At 36.4% G+C, this 13826-nt stretch overlaps 1 protein-coding gene across 9 annotated transcripts in view; it reads left to right on the forward strand.

The window, feature by feature from the left end:
- INPP4B (inositol polyphosphate-4-phosphatase type II B) overlaps positions 1 to 13826 on the forward strand; it is a 759315-nt gene that overhangs the window by 366780 nt on the left and 378709 nt on the right. For 8 of the 9 annotated variants that reach the window (XM_042935411.1, XM_042935413.1, XM_042935409.1 and 5 more), the window contains 2 exons: positions 3847 to 3913; positions 4273 to 4366. The gene's annotated coding sequence lies outside the window, so the exon portion shown is untranslated. The remainder of the gene's footprint in view (positions 1 to 3846; positions 3914 to 4272; positions 4367 to 13826) is intronic. The other variant, XM_042935410.1, reaches the window with a different exon arrangement.

Raw genomic sequence — 13826 nt, forward strand, 5'->3', positions numbered from 1 at the left:
GATACCACAAGCCAAGACACAGAAAACTAGAAAAGCAAAAGCAGACCCCAAAAGCAAAATTGACCCTTAAAAGTCAATTTAAAGGGTTGAATTTCTAAACTAACAAAATCAGTAAGTTGCATATTGTACATGTCTATATTGATTTTAGAGAAACCAAGTACTATCTCTTTTTACTGCCCACAAAAATAAATCACCAGGTCCACTTTACCTCTTAAATATCTCCGAGATCCATCCTTTCCTATTCTTATCACCACTGCTTTAAATCAGGTCTTGGTCATCTGTTACTAAAGCTTTGGAAAAGCCCCTGAATTAATCCCTCTAATCTCCTCTAGGCTATATTTCTCACAGCTTCTCAATATTCTGTCTGAAACACAAACTTGATCATCTTATCTCCTTGCATAAAATCTACATAGTTTCAACATCTCCTGAAAAGCAAGGTCTAACCTTAGCATAGCACACAAGGCCTTCCTGGAAAGGCAACCTAGTCTAGTGGTTCTGAGAATGAGTCCAAGAAGCAGACTGTTTGGGTTTGAATACAGGTTTTGCTCCTCGTAGCTGTGTGGCCTTAACTAAATATTTACAACAGCCTATAAAACAGGTAGCTTTTATTAACATTGTGTGGTTTCCTCTTCACTTCCTGTATTTACTTTCTGTTTTGCAGTTACCCGAGGGCACTTTGCAGTTTTGTTTCTCTGTTTGTTTTTTAACTGCTGGATCTTTTAGGGGACAGATGTGTAAGATTTTCAGAACCGATGAGGACCTTCATATCATACAATTTCCTGACAGACACAGCTTGCTCTCTCCCTGATCTTTTCTAAACTCCATGCCACTCAGCTCTTGCCTTTGGCAAAATATCCCCAATCCTCTCACTGATGGGGGCTCTTGATCTGGACTCACCCAGGCTGTCTGGGAACAACAGCAAGCCACCTGAAGCCCAGCTTTCTTTCATGGGGCAACATGGAAATAGCTAGCTTTGAATTTAGCTATGTGACCATCACACCAGATCACTAGGGTAGAAGGAGACAGAATATGAGTGATGAAATTATCATTTGGGGCCACAAAGGGAATGCAGATAGGAACCAAAGAAAGGACCAACCTCTATAGCGTAAGGTGGAACCTAATAAAGTTTATTCTGATTTTTTATGTTACCATATATTAATTCTAATCAGTAACATTCAATTCACTTTAACATCCAGAAGTTGTTCAAAATAGAATTTTGCATTTTCAACTTAAAAACAAACTTTTATGTCCTAATTAAAGCATAATGACATACTTTATCATGTATTGTCAAGGTGATGATCTGTGTTAAGGCTTTTGGTCTGTATTAACTCTGTAGGATCTTTATTTAAGGTGACCATACACTCTGATGGGTTTGGGTAAATATTGGTTCTTGCTACATGATGAGAGTTCATGAGTGATAACACCATAAATGGAGATAAAATGAATCTGAAAGACTCGGGCTCAAATAACACAGTTGGTCCTTCTGCATCATAAACTTTTATTCCTTGGACTTGCACAATTATCCAGTTTACGTTTGATGTATTTCATCATCACTGTGTGCAGTGTTGCCCTTGCTCTGTATGTTTTTTGTATTTTTGAAAATTGTTTCAAAATAACCTTTTTGGACACGACGGGTCATCTGAGACTACACTGACCTCTGCATGTACACATGGCAAGGTAGACTCATTACCTTTGCAGATATAATGACCCCTCAAAATATCAAGAGATGTGCAGTATGTTTCAGTGATAAAAGCAAGACACTGGCATCCACTGTATGTACAACAGAATACAATGTTGAGCCTTGGGCAAGTTAAAAAAAAAAAGATAAGAGAATACATTACAGTTTTGTTCAAGTGTTAGAATAAAGCTACTACCTCATCCACCTAATGCCAATGACAAATTAGAGAAAAGCATTTTTTTTTGCAAAGTCTTCCTGAATGAAAACTCACAACTTTTCTACACAATTGGTAAATTATTTTTCTCTTTTGTGTTTAGAAATCAGTAGATGGTTTGCATTTCTTTAATATCAACAGAAGCCTCATGCTTTCTCCTATTCTGAAACTATTTTTATCTAGCACTTACCTTAAAAGCAACTCCAGATCTATTAGACTCAAATAATTACATATCTCAGGGGCACCTGGGTAGCTTGGTTGGTTAAGCGTCTGACTCTTGGTTTTGGCTCGGGTCATGATATCACGGTCATAGGATTGAGCCCCACGTGGAGCCGTGGGATCTTTTCTCTCCCTCTCTCTCTGCCCTCCTCCCTTCTCCCAAAATAAATAAATAAACATTTTTAAGAAATCAAAAATGGTGGAGTGCCTGAGTGGCTCAGTCGGTTAAGCGTCCAATTTTGGCTCAGGTCATGATCTCACAGTTGGTGGGTTCAAGCCCCGCATCAGACTCTGTGCTGACAGCTCAGAGCCTGGACCCTGCTTCAGATTCTGCGTCTCCCTCTCTCTGCCCTTCCCCCACTTGTGCTCTCTCTCTCTCAAGAATAAATAAATATTAAACAAAAATCATAAATCTTAAAAATTACAATAAGGTGTTTTGTTTTTCCTAAATTAAGTAATACCTGGTATGATACAAAGTTGACTCTGTATTTTTCAGGCCTCATATTAAAAAAAAAACATTTAGAATGGGGAGAGATAGATGAGAATGTAAATGAGAAAATCTTATGTCACATCTGCATTATTGATAGGACTGGAGGAAAGTTTGCTTTGATTAAAGTAGAATGGTTAAAGAACAACTTTAACAATAGAAGTTATTGTTCTCTCCTTGGAAGATAAAATGAAATCTCGATAATTAATAAATTTTCAATGTGAAAATTATTCCTGATAAAAAGAAAAAGAACCAGGTGGCATTTTTTGATACACATATTGAATGACAGATAATAACAAATATTTTGGCAAACAACATGACATAATTGATAAAATATGTAAAATGCTCCGTCTCTGGAACCAGATCATTGGGTTCACATTGAAATACTGACACTTAAATTAGCCATGGGACTTTGAGTTACCTCACCCTTCTTTGCCAATTTCTCTGCCCATGAAAGGTGGGTAATAATAGTATCTACCTCATAGGGTGGTTACGTATGGGGGAAGTCCCCAAGACCACTCTCAGGCTTGATGATTTGCTAGAAGAACTCCCAAGATTCAGAAAAGCTGTTACACTGATAGTCGTGATTTATTACAGTGAAAAGAAACAGATTATAATCAGCAAAGGGGAAAGGCACATGAGGCAAAGTCCCTCTGCCAACCTCCAGGTGTTCCCTCTCAGTGGAGTCACACGTGGATGTGCTTAGTTCTCCCAAGAACAATGTGTGACAACTCATGTGAAGTGTGGTCAGCCAGGGAAGGAGCTCAACTAAGCTTTGGTCTCTAGAGTTTTAATGGAGGTCAGTCCTGTAGTTTCATTAGGGGTCAGTCACATAAGCACGCAGCACCAGCTGACTAACCTCAGCTACTCAGGCTTTAGCCTCCCCTTCCCCCCCAGCAAAAAACAGGTGTTCACCATCAATGTACCTGGTCAGACTCCGCCAAGGCGCAGGCATACAAAAACTCTTTTATCAGGCAGACTATTCCAAGAGCTCAGAGGTTATCTTCCAGGAACTGGCCAAAGGCCAATCCTGAAGATGGACCTTTCATTGGAATGTTCAGGGTATGAGTAACTCAGGCAACCAAGTAACTCAGGCTAGGCTATGTCCCATGACGTTGTGATGGTAAGTCCTCAAGTTTGGAATGATGGGCATTATGAACATATTAAAATTTTAGCCAGGTATGCTTTAGCAAGGGAGGTTCCCAGTGAAACACTACATTCTAACATTTTGTCCTTTGTCCTTTACAGAGCTCTGAAGTCAGCAAAGCAATTATAGAAGAGCCAGAGCAATTTGTGGAATACAACAGCAAAGCAGGTATAATTGTGGGTCTCAGTAATTAACACATAATGTTTATTTAGATTGATAATGAATTCAAAATTATAGCCCCTATCATTAAAAAAATATTTTTACAAAAGTGCCAGCTTGGTGTCTTAGATTTTGTGTAACTGCATGTTATAGTTGGCTGACCATATCCTAAAGAGGAATTGATATCTATGCATATATTAAATTAATTTTGAGGGTTTCAATTAGGCAAGGCCTAGATATAAATATGAAGGGATTTAATAATAATAATAATAATAATAATAATAATAATAATAATAAAATCAACACATATTCATTAAAGGCCTGTTACATGGCAAACACTCATTGTGGGGTAATTGGTGATTTTACAGAACAAAACAGGCATGGTCCATTGCTGCCCTCAAGGAGCTTGTGGAGGTGACATGTAATAAATAAGGAAATATCAATATATGAATGAAAACTGTGGTAAGTGCAATGAAGAGAAATAGCAGAGTTTGTGGGAGAAAGTATTGGGAGACAGGGAGGAATCTATTGTGGACTTGCTAAACAGAGGGTATTTCTCTGGAAAATGACACTTAAACTAAGAGCTGAAGTGTAGGGAAGAGTCCCAGGAAGATGGAATAGCAATGAATAAACATAATAATTGGTCAGAGGATAAAGTAGCTATACCAAAGTCACAAAGCTAGAGAGAGGAGTAAGAGGAAGCCGGATTGATAATTGGATGAAACTAAGTATGGGAAGTGGCCTAGTCCCATAGGGCCTCAATGACCTTGGTAAGGGGACTTTGTCCCAGGTCAGCTTGGCTACTTTCTGCCCTTGGCATTTCTGTGCAATGCCATTTAGCCTTCTCTCCTGGTTCTCTGGATATAGATGCTTTTAAATCTGCCATCTAACCCTACCTTCCTGCATCTGCCAAAGTACTACGTAAATGTTTTAGGATTGTGGAGAGAGGTCCTCAAAATGTTCACTTCTTTGAACACTAGTTCCGTGACATGTTCTGCATAAAATGGTTTGGAGTCAAGAAATTCTGAAATTGCCTGAGTACTATAACACTCTCAGGAGCTTTAACACAGTAGAGGTTTTGAGAACCTATAATAAATAGTAAATAACCAAACAAACATATATGTCTATGTCTATATGTATGTGTGTGTATACCTTTATTTAATCTGGCATTTCCCAAAGCTATTTTCAGGTTTACACTAGAAAATGTTTTAGAAGTTTCTTTCTTGGAAATATGCATTTTAAGAGATTCCCTATACTTCTGAGGCTGGCCTGCTTTTAGGTAGTTTGACCTATTTAATGGCTATGCACATTAAATGATATTAGAAATTTTATTATAATCTAGATGATTCAAGCTAGAAAAAAAATCTGTCTGCTTCAGTGGTTTAGCTTTTTCAGGCAGAAGATTTTTCTCGACCTGAATTATATGGTTAATTGCTTCAAATCTTGATCATACTTTTCATGTGAAAATATTATGGAGTAAAGTCTTACTAAATAATTCTCAGTATCAGTATTAATAATATTTGTTCTCTCAAATCAGGCAAAAGAAAACCATAAGAGAAATTTTGCATCTCAGCTGCTCTGAATCTTATTCCTTTCCATTGAAAATGCTTATTCTTGTTGGTTTATAAAATTGTCATAATTTTAAAAAGTCTTCAAGTTAGGAAAATGACTTGGGGTAGTGCCTACTTTAGCACCTAAAGAATTATTTGATTTTGTATAAAATGTGGAGATTTTGTATTTATAACAATGAAAATTTCAGTAAGCCAGAATATTAGAGTTAACCTAAACTTATTCCAGAAGAGAGGTTCTCAGCATCCGTCTTGGAAAGAGTATTGACTTTTTTAGATCAATTCAGCATCTTTCAATTCAGTTAACTATTATTAAAACAGTAAGATAAAAACATGAAGAATTCCCTAGGATTTTGTAACTTAGAAACAAAAAGCCTTGTTTCATCCCCAGAAAGACAACAAACAGCTGTCCTTTAATTACTACTTTTGCCATTTGGTTTCAACTAGAGATGTCTCAAATTTAGAATCTAATTAGAAATCTTAATTGAAAATGGCTAAAAAAATAAAAGAAAAAGAAAAAGAAAGAAAAGAAAGAAAAAGACCAACATGGAAACATAAAAGTAGAGATAAAAATAGAAATGGTAATATTTCAGCCAGATTGAATAATCGCCTGTCATTAAATGAGTTGGCCTCTGGGGAACAAATTATCTGGCATGAAATTGAACTTTACTCTTCCCTCTCTCAGGAGGGATTTCTCAACCAAATGACTAGTCTTTTAATCTTTAGAAATTGTAATTTTTAGGGACTATATTTTGCTCAGTATAGGAACAATGGTTTTATTTATTTAAAAAAATTTTTTTAGGTTTCTTTATTTTTGAGAGAGAGAAACAGAGCATGAGCTGGGGAGGGGCAGAGAGAGAGGAAGACACAGAATCCAAAGCAGGCTCCAGGCCCTTAGCTGTCAGCACAGAGCCTGATGCAGGACTTGAACTCATGGACCACGGGATCATGACCTGAGCTGAAAATGGACACTTAGCCAGCTGAGCCACCCAGGCACCCCGAAACAATGGTTTTAAAGTGTTGAGGCCATGGTTAAATCCCTGTTCCCTAACTTGTTTCCTGTCTGAACTTGGACACATTTTCTAAACATTTTCAATCTCAGTTTACCCACCTTTAAAATGGGATTTTAAATCTCATGCAACATGGTTTCTGTTTTATTTGTCTTTTAACTTCCACACTGACTAGTATATAGTAGCAGCTTTAGATACATTAAGTTCTAAAAAGGAAGGAAAGAAAAGAAAGGAGTAATTACAACAAAATTAAATTTGAGAATACATAAAAATAATATCTAGCACAGAATATTGCAAATATTAAACATTCAGAAAGTGCTTATTGATTCTGCACCCTGGAGGCGAAGACTCAAAGCAGATTAATCCTTTTCCTCAAACTTTTTTTTTCCTTATAGATATTTTGGATTCTGCTCTTCAGATTATAAACCCCACTTAAAGGCATAGTGACATTATTTCTGAATTACAGCACTTTTCATGCTCTTAGGCATGGTAGTTGCTCAATTAATATTTGTTTAATTGAGTGAAACCACGAATTAACAGTGCTAGAAAGTAGATAACCCAGATTGTCCTATTCCCTTGTTGACAAACACTGTATCTAACATCCTATGCAAAAGTGGTTGACCCTATGAATGATTTCTTTCAGTGATAATATACCCACTTCCTGCTGCTTCTCCATGCAGTCTGCTCCCTTCAGATTAACCAATTTCCTGTTGCTTATGTATATTCTACATTTGTAGCTTTTTGTCTTTGCTTGCATTATCTTTCTTTTCAATGTTTTCTTTTTTTTTTTGTCTTTCATTCTTGCTTTCCTCTTCAACCCCTCTTTTCTTTTCCCTCCCTTTTATCTATCCCCACATTTTTGATATACAAATCTCTCAATGTCCAATTAAATATCATCTCTTGAAGCAGTTCCAGGTATCTCCTGAGATAATTATTTTAATCCCCCTTTTGTTTGTTTGTTTGCTTGTTGTCAGGCACTGTTCCTTGCTCCCCATCTGTGGAAGGTGACCTTGACTTAGAGCCAGTAAAAACTCAGCTGGATATGTTAATGGCTCTTTCCTCCCATCCTCTATTCCATCCTGTTTCCTTTTATCAAAAACAAACAGAAGAACCAAAAAAACAAAACAAAACAAAACAACCACCTCGCCAAAGGAGTAAACCTCTGGCAGAGTTTACCACATGCTTCCACAGTGGTGTCTGGGTTACTGGTGAGATAAATTTAGGCCATGAGCACCAGGCAAAAGTCACATCAGTTGTCTGAGTCTGATTGGGTTTCTGAATGTGTCCTTAGTTTTGGCTGCCATGTCCTTGAGGTCTGGAGCCTGGCTCTGCAGCCAGTGGTTCGAGTACCCTGATTCCCAGGACACCTGCCTGCGACTCATACCCTGTGGCCTTACTTTACTTTGGGTCTCCCTCCCTGATTGATGATTTGGACACACACATGATGCTGAAAATTGCCCCTGCACAGAAGCTACTACTGCTTCTCCATCCCTCATCCCAAACTTAAAGGAGCCCCTATTTATTGATGCCTATTTAGATCAAACTTGATTTTATCAATTAAGTCTTGGTAATTGGACTCTTGGTCTATATAATTTTTTTTTAGTATTTATTTATATATTTATTTATTTAAATGTTTATTTTTGAAGAAGAGAGAGAGACAGAGGGTGAGTGGGGGAGGGCCAGAAAGAGAGGGAGACACAGAATCTGAATCAGGCTCCAGGCTCTGAGCTGTCAGCACAGAGCCCAACATGGGGCTCGAACTCACAAACTGTGAGATCGTGACCTGAGCCGAAGTCAGACACTTAACCAACTGAGCCACCCAGGCACCCCAAATTTTTATCTGTTTTTGAGAGAGAGAGAGACAGAGAGAGAGAGAAAGAGAGAGACTGAGCCAGGGAGGAACAGAGAAAGGGAGACACAGAATCAGAAGCAGTCTCCAGGCTCCGATCCCAAAGCAGTGCACAGATACCAAAGCAGAGCTCAAACTTACAAACCGTGAGATCATGACCTGAGCTGAAGTCGGACACTTTAACCGACTGAGCCACACAGACACTCCACTCTTGGTCCATATAAATCAATATTTTGTTCCCAGTTTCTCTTCTTACTCCTTTACAGAATATGTTCTTTTTCCTTCCTTTCATGATTCTGCATTCCTCTTAATTGAGTTCACATTAATTATTACCAAAGCATTCCACTTATACCTCTCTTAGTTCATCTTCCATTTTTCTAGCCGTTAGTAATTGTAAATATTAATAAAATTAATAATTCTGGTAATATTGATTGACCGCTTGCTATATCTTCTAATTTCTTTTTATTTGTTTTATTTATGTTCAGTATTTTAAAAATCTACACGCAGGAAAATTCATGCTTTTTGGTGTATAGTTCTAGACTTTTTGACATTTTGACAAATGTAAACAGTCATATACACAGCACTACAATTAAGATACAGAACACTTACATCACCCCAAAATCTTTTGGCTTCTATCCCTTTATGGTCAATCTCTCCTGCTTACCTCCAACCATTAGAAATCACTGATCTATATTTTATTTCCATAATTTACATTTTCCAGAATTATATAGTATGAAGCCCTTTGAATCTGGCTGTAATGTGCTGAAGATTCATCTAAGTTTTGTGGGTATCAATGATGTATTGCTTTTTATTGCTGAGTAATATCCCATTTTGTGGATATACTTTAAGGTGATTATCAATTCATCATTTGAAGAGATTTGGGGTGATTTTGAATATTTAGTTAAAAAAAACATTAAAAACAGGTTTTTATGTGACCATAAATTCCATTTCTCTTGGGGAAAATAAATAGGAGGAAGACTTCTGGCTCATATGGGAGGTCAGTGTTTATAAGAAACTGACAGACCTTTTTTCCTAAGAAGAGATACTATTTTGCATTCCTATGGGCAATGTACTCATGTTGTTGGCAAATAAAGACAACATTAGTTATTTGTTTTCAATCTGTATGTCTTTTATATAATTTTTAAAGTTTATTTATTTATTTTGAGACAGAGAGAGAGAGAGCATGAGAAGGGGAGAGGCAGAGAGAGGGAGAGAGAGAATCCCTCCATAGAGAATCCCTCTGTGCTAATAGCACAGAGCCTGACATGGCTCGAACACATGAACCATGAGATCATGACCTGAGCTGAAACCAAGAGTCGGACACTTAACCGACTAGCCACCCAGACTTGCCTCAATCTGTATGTCTCTTAATTCTTTTCCTTGACTTACTGCATTGGTTAAGATCACCAGTGTGAAAATGAAGAAGAAAGCTAAGAGTGGAAGCCTTACCTTATTCCTGATCCTAGCAGCAAAGTATTGAGTCTTTTATAATCCAGCTGTAATCATAGCTGTAGGATTTTTCTAGATGCCCATTATTGAGTTAAAGTACTTCCCTTCTCTTCCTAAATTGCTGAGAGTTTTTTTTTTTTTTTTTTTTTTTTTTTTTTTTTTTTTTTTTTTTTAATGGATGAGAGTTTTATTGTATGCATGTTGAATTTCCTCAACTGTTTTTTGGTGTTTTTTTTTTTTTTTTTTTTTTTTTTTTGCATCTTTTGGATTATCAAATTTTTTTTTCTTAATTTCTTAGTCTTTTGATATAATGAGTTGTATTAATAGATTTTTTAATGTTAAATAGTTTTTCCTTCCTGGAAAAAACCCCTCTGTATGCTGTATGCTTGAGTGAAACTTGGTAGTTTTTATTCAAAGATTGTTCAATTTTATTTGTTACCTTTTTTATCTTCATATTGTTCAGAATAGTTCTTTATTATTATGTTAAGGTTAGTGGTCTATAATGAGCTCTACTCTTCCATTCCCAATATTGTAATTTATAGCTTCTTTTTATCTTGGTCTATCTAACTGGAGTTTATCAATTTTATTTATCTTTTCAAATAAACAGCTTTTGGTTTCATTGATTTTTCTCAATTGTTTTAATTTTCAATCACATTGATTTTTGCTTTTGTTTTTATTATTCTCTTCCTTCTGCTTGCTTTGAGTTTAATGTACCCTTTCTAGTTTCCTAAAATGGTAGTTTAGATCTTAGATGTAAGACTTTTCTAGTATTAGCGTTCTAAATTTCTGTCAGTACCACTTTAGTTGCATCCCACAAATTTTGATATTATTTTTATTTCCATAATTCAAATGATTTCCTAATTACCTTAGTAACTTTCTCTTTGGCACAGTGGTTGTATAGAAGTGTGTTGCCTAATTCTCAAACATTTGAATTTTCCAGATATTTTTGTGTTATTGGATTTTGGCCTAATACCATTATGTTCTAAATATATGTTATTTCAATTAAAAAAGAAGAGTCCCAGTTTTATGGCCCATGTCAAAAAATGGGGACTACCTTCAGGTCAAAAGCACAAGGAAAATAGGGAAAGAAAAATTCACCCTTATGTGTATGTTTCTCCATGTTTAGCTCCTTGTCACAATTTTCCTGCTGTTGTTTATTTTTTTAAATCATCAGGTAGCTCACTTTTTGTGTTTACTTCCAATCAGTGGAGATACAGTGTTTTGTTACATTGGTTCACCTTTGCTAAAAATGAAATACCTAAAAACTTTGCATATATTTGTTTAATTCTCTCTACAATTAATCAGGCAGGCATTGCCATTTTACCAATTTATGTTGAGGAAACTAGGATAGTACAGTTAAGTAAACTGCCCAAGGTCCCAGAGTAATTGGCAGAGCCTTGGCAGTCTGGATCCATCATAGGTTTCTTAACCACATTCCTATATAACTTCTCTCATGCCAAATTACTGTAATAAGAAGTGTCATGTGAGAGAATTCCAATGTGTTGACCAGACTAACATAGAGTTAAATTATAAAAAAAGACTCCCGAAACACAACAAGAAATAGCCAAACAAAGACACATTTATTAACTTTTCTGACAAAGGATTAGGGAGTGAAGAAATTCTCAGAATATTTTGCTAAGAGGAAAAGCGTCAGGGAATGTTAAGTGCTAAAATGTGTTTGCATTGGAGGCAGGGAGGTGTGGAAATGGGGCAAGGGGATAGAAGCAGGAGTGAGAGAAAGGTGTGGGGGTGGGTATTATGTTGGTTGTTCTATTTAAGGACTGAAACTAGTACTTTCTCAAGGACGGGATATAAAAGGGTACATTTCTATTCACACACTGCATCCCATATAGTAGATGCTCAAGAAATACATGTCATATGGATTTATGACTATGGTATTTCCTGTCCTTACTTCTCCTTACCTATGGGATAAGAGCAATCTTAAAAGTTGGAGGACTTCAGCCAAGATTGAGAAGATGGGAAAGGAAGAAGGAAAGTCTACGGATGTTGTTTTATTCAGTGTTCTGGCATAAATTAATGACATACATTTCACATAAAGTTTGAACTAGAATATCATATTGTCTCAGTGGAAATCCTTAATATATTCTAGCTGATCACAGAAGATTAACCCATACTACTAAGGGGACTTGTCAAATCACTCCATGATTTTCTTCATTTCCAGAAGATGCACTAGAGAAATGCTAGATGAGTTTGCAGGTAGAACAGTGGCTTGAACCTCACTGCTCAGCCTCATTATTTTTATAGGTCTTCTGTCCGATTCAAGTTTAGCAGTTGAATTATTTCTTCTTCTTTTTTTTTTTTATCACCTATTGCTTGCTCTTACTTTTATTGTAGTGCAGTTTTATTGAGTTTTAAGGTGGAATGTGTGATTTTGTACATATTGGAGAGTAAAGGACCTGCTCGTAGTAAAAGAATTAAGACTCATTATCTGTATGCAGTAGGCAGTATGGATAAGAAAACTTAGTTATGCCATATTATATTCTTTGTAGATAACCTCAGGCACTCTATGAACTTCTCTGGAGAGCTAAAGTGAAATTATAATAATCACATCTATACATTTATTCTTGCCTGTTATAATAAAAAGCAGAAGATAAAATTTTAATTAAATTCATTATCTGTCTTTCTTTGAAATTTCAAATTTCAAAAGAAAATAAGCAATTAATCATCAGAAACTATAGATAATTTAGTCAATACTAATTGGAACTTGAAATGTATCATCATAAGGAATTCAGTCAGTTCTGTGAATTAATAACTTCTGATGTCTACATTAGAAATGTCCTACGGTTATAATCAAAGTTTCAGTTTTAGTTTTGCTTGAGCACTTGGTATTTAACTGGCCTTGGGTGTTTGTGTGTGACAGTGTTCATAAGGATTTGAGACATTTGATGTTGCTGAGGCAGCACTTCCTCGAGTCTTCTTTAGTACATGTGGGAAAAAAAAAAAAGAATCAACCTCCAGCCAAATTAAAATTCTTTCTGAACATCTCTGCTTCTTAAGATAGGCTTGAGATGGGCTGCTAGGAGTCATTATATTTGAAATATGAAATTTGCTGAATAAAAGTATCAGGGGAAAAAACCTGTCATCTTAAGTGCAGACAATAAACTCCTATCCTTTATTTGGTCTTCCAGATGACAGAGAAGGACATTAAAAAATACCCAAGCATCTAGTGAACTGTTACATAACTCTGTTGTGTTATTTCTTTAAATCTTTGCCGGGTGCTAGCAATTTTTTTTTAAGTGCCTTTGGGGCTTGAGACCAGGTTTTACAAGTTTTTGTCAAGTAGGCAGAATCAATGTGTCACATGATGTGTTTATAGAAGAAAAAATTTTCATGACATTTCTGTCTTTTTGGGAATATCCAATGAAAATTCCTCTTCTTTGTGTAATAGGTGGGAAGCAACCACGAGTGTCACACCCTGAAGAGAAGGGTAAAAAGCTTACCTCAGACAAAAGACCTTCTCTCTAGTTCAGCATGGCTACTCGCCACCTGTGCACATGGAGCTCTCCCACCTCATTTCTAGGCCTCAGTGTTCCCATCACTTAAATGAGACAACTGCTGGTTTCTTTAAGTCTTTTCAAGTCTATATTCTGTTAGAACATTTTATTATAGCATTTTTTAAATTATTATTTTGTTTTAGAGAGAGTGTGTGTGTGGGTAGGGGAGAGGGGCAGAAGAAAGAGGGAGAAAGAGAGAGAGAATACTTTAAGCATGTTCCATACTCAGTATGGAGCCCAACTTGGGACTTGATCCCACGATCCTGGGATCCTGACCTGAGCTGAAATCAAAAGTTGGGCACTCAACTGACTGAGCCCCCCAGGTACCCCTTATTGTATTATTTTAATGAGGGATTATGGGTAGACATCTGTAACCAACCTGTCACAAAGAGATGATTCAGATTAAATCGAGCATTTTCTCATATCTTCACTTTGTAGTTCTTCAGGATGCTTTCATTTTTATGACAGACACGGAGCAAAATCTAGCAAATCAGATGGCCTACTGACCATATTCCTAAAGGTGGTCCAAGT

The sequence above is a fragment of the Panthera leo genome, chromosome B1 (genome assembly GCF_018350215.1).
Source record: "Panthera leo isolate Ple1 chromosome B1, P.leo_Ple1_pat1.1, whole genome shotgun sequence".
Taxonomy (NCBI): Eukaryota; Metazoa; Chordata; class Mammalia; order Carnivora; family Felidae; genus Panthera; species Panthera leo.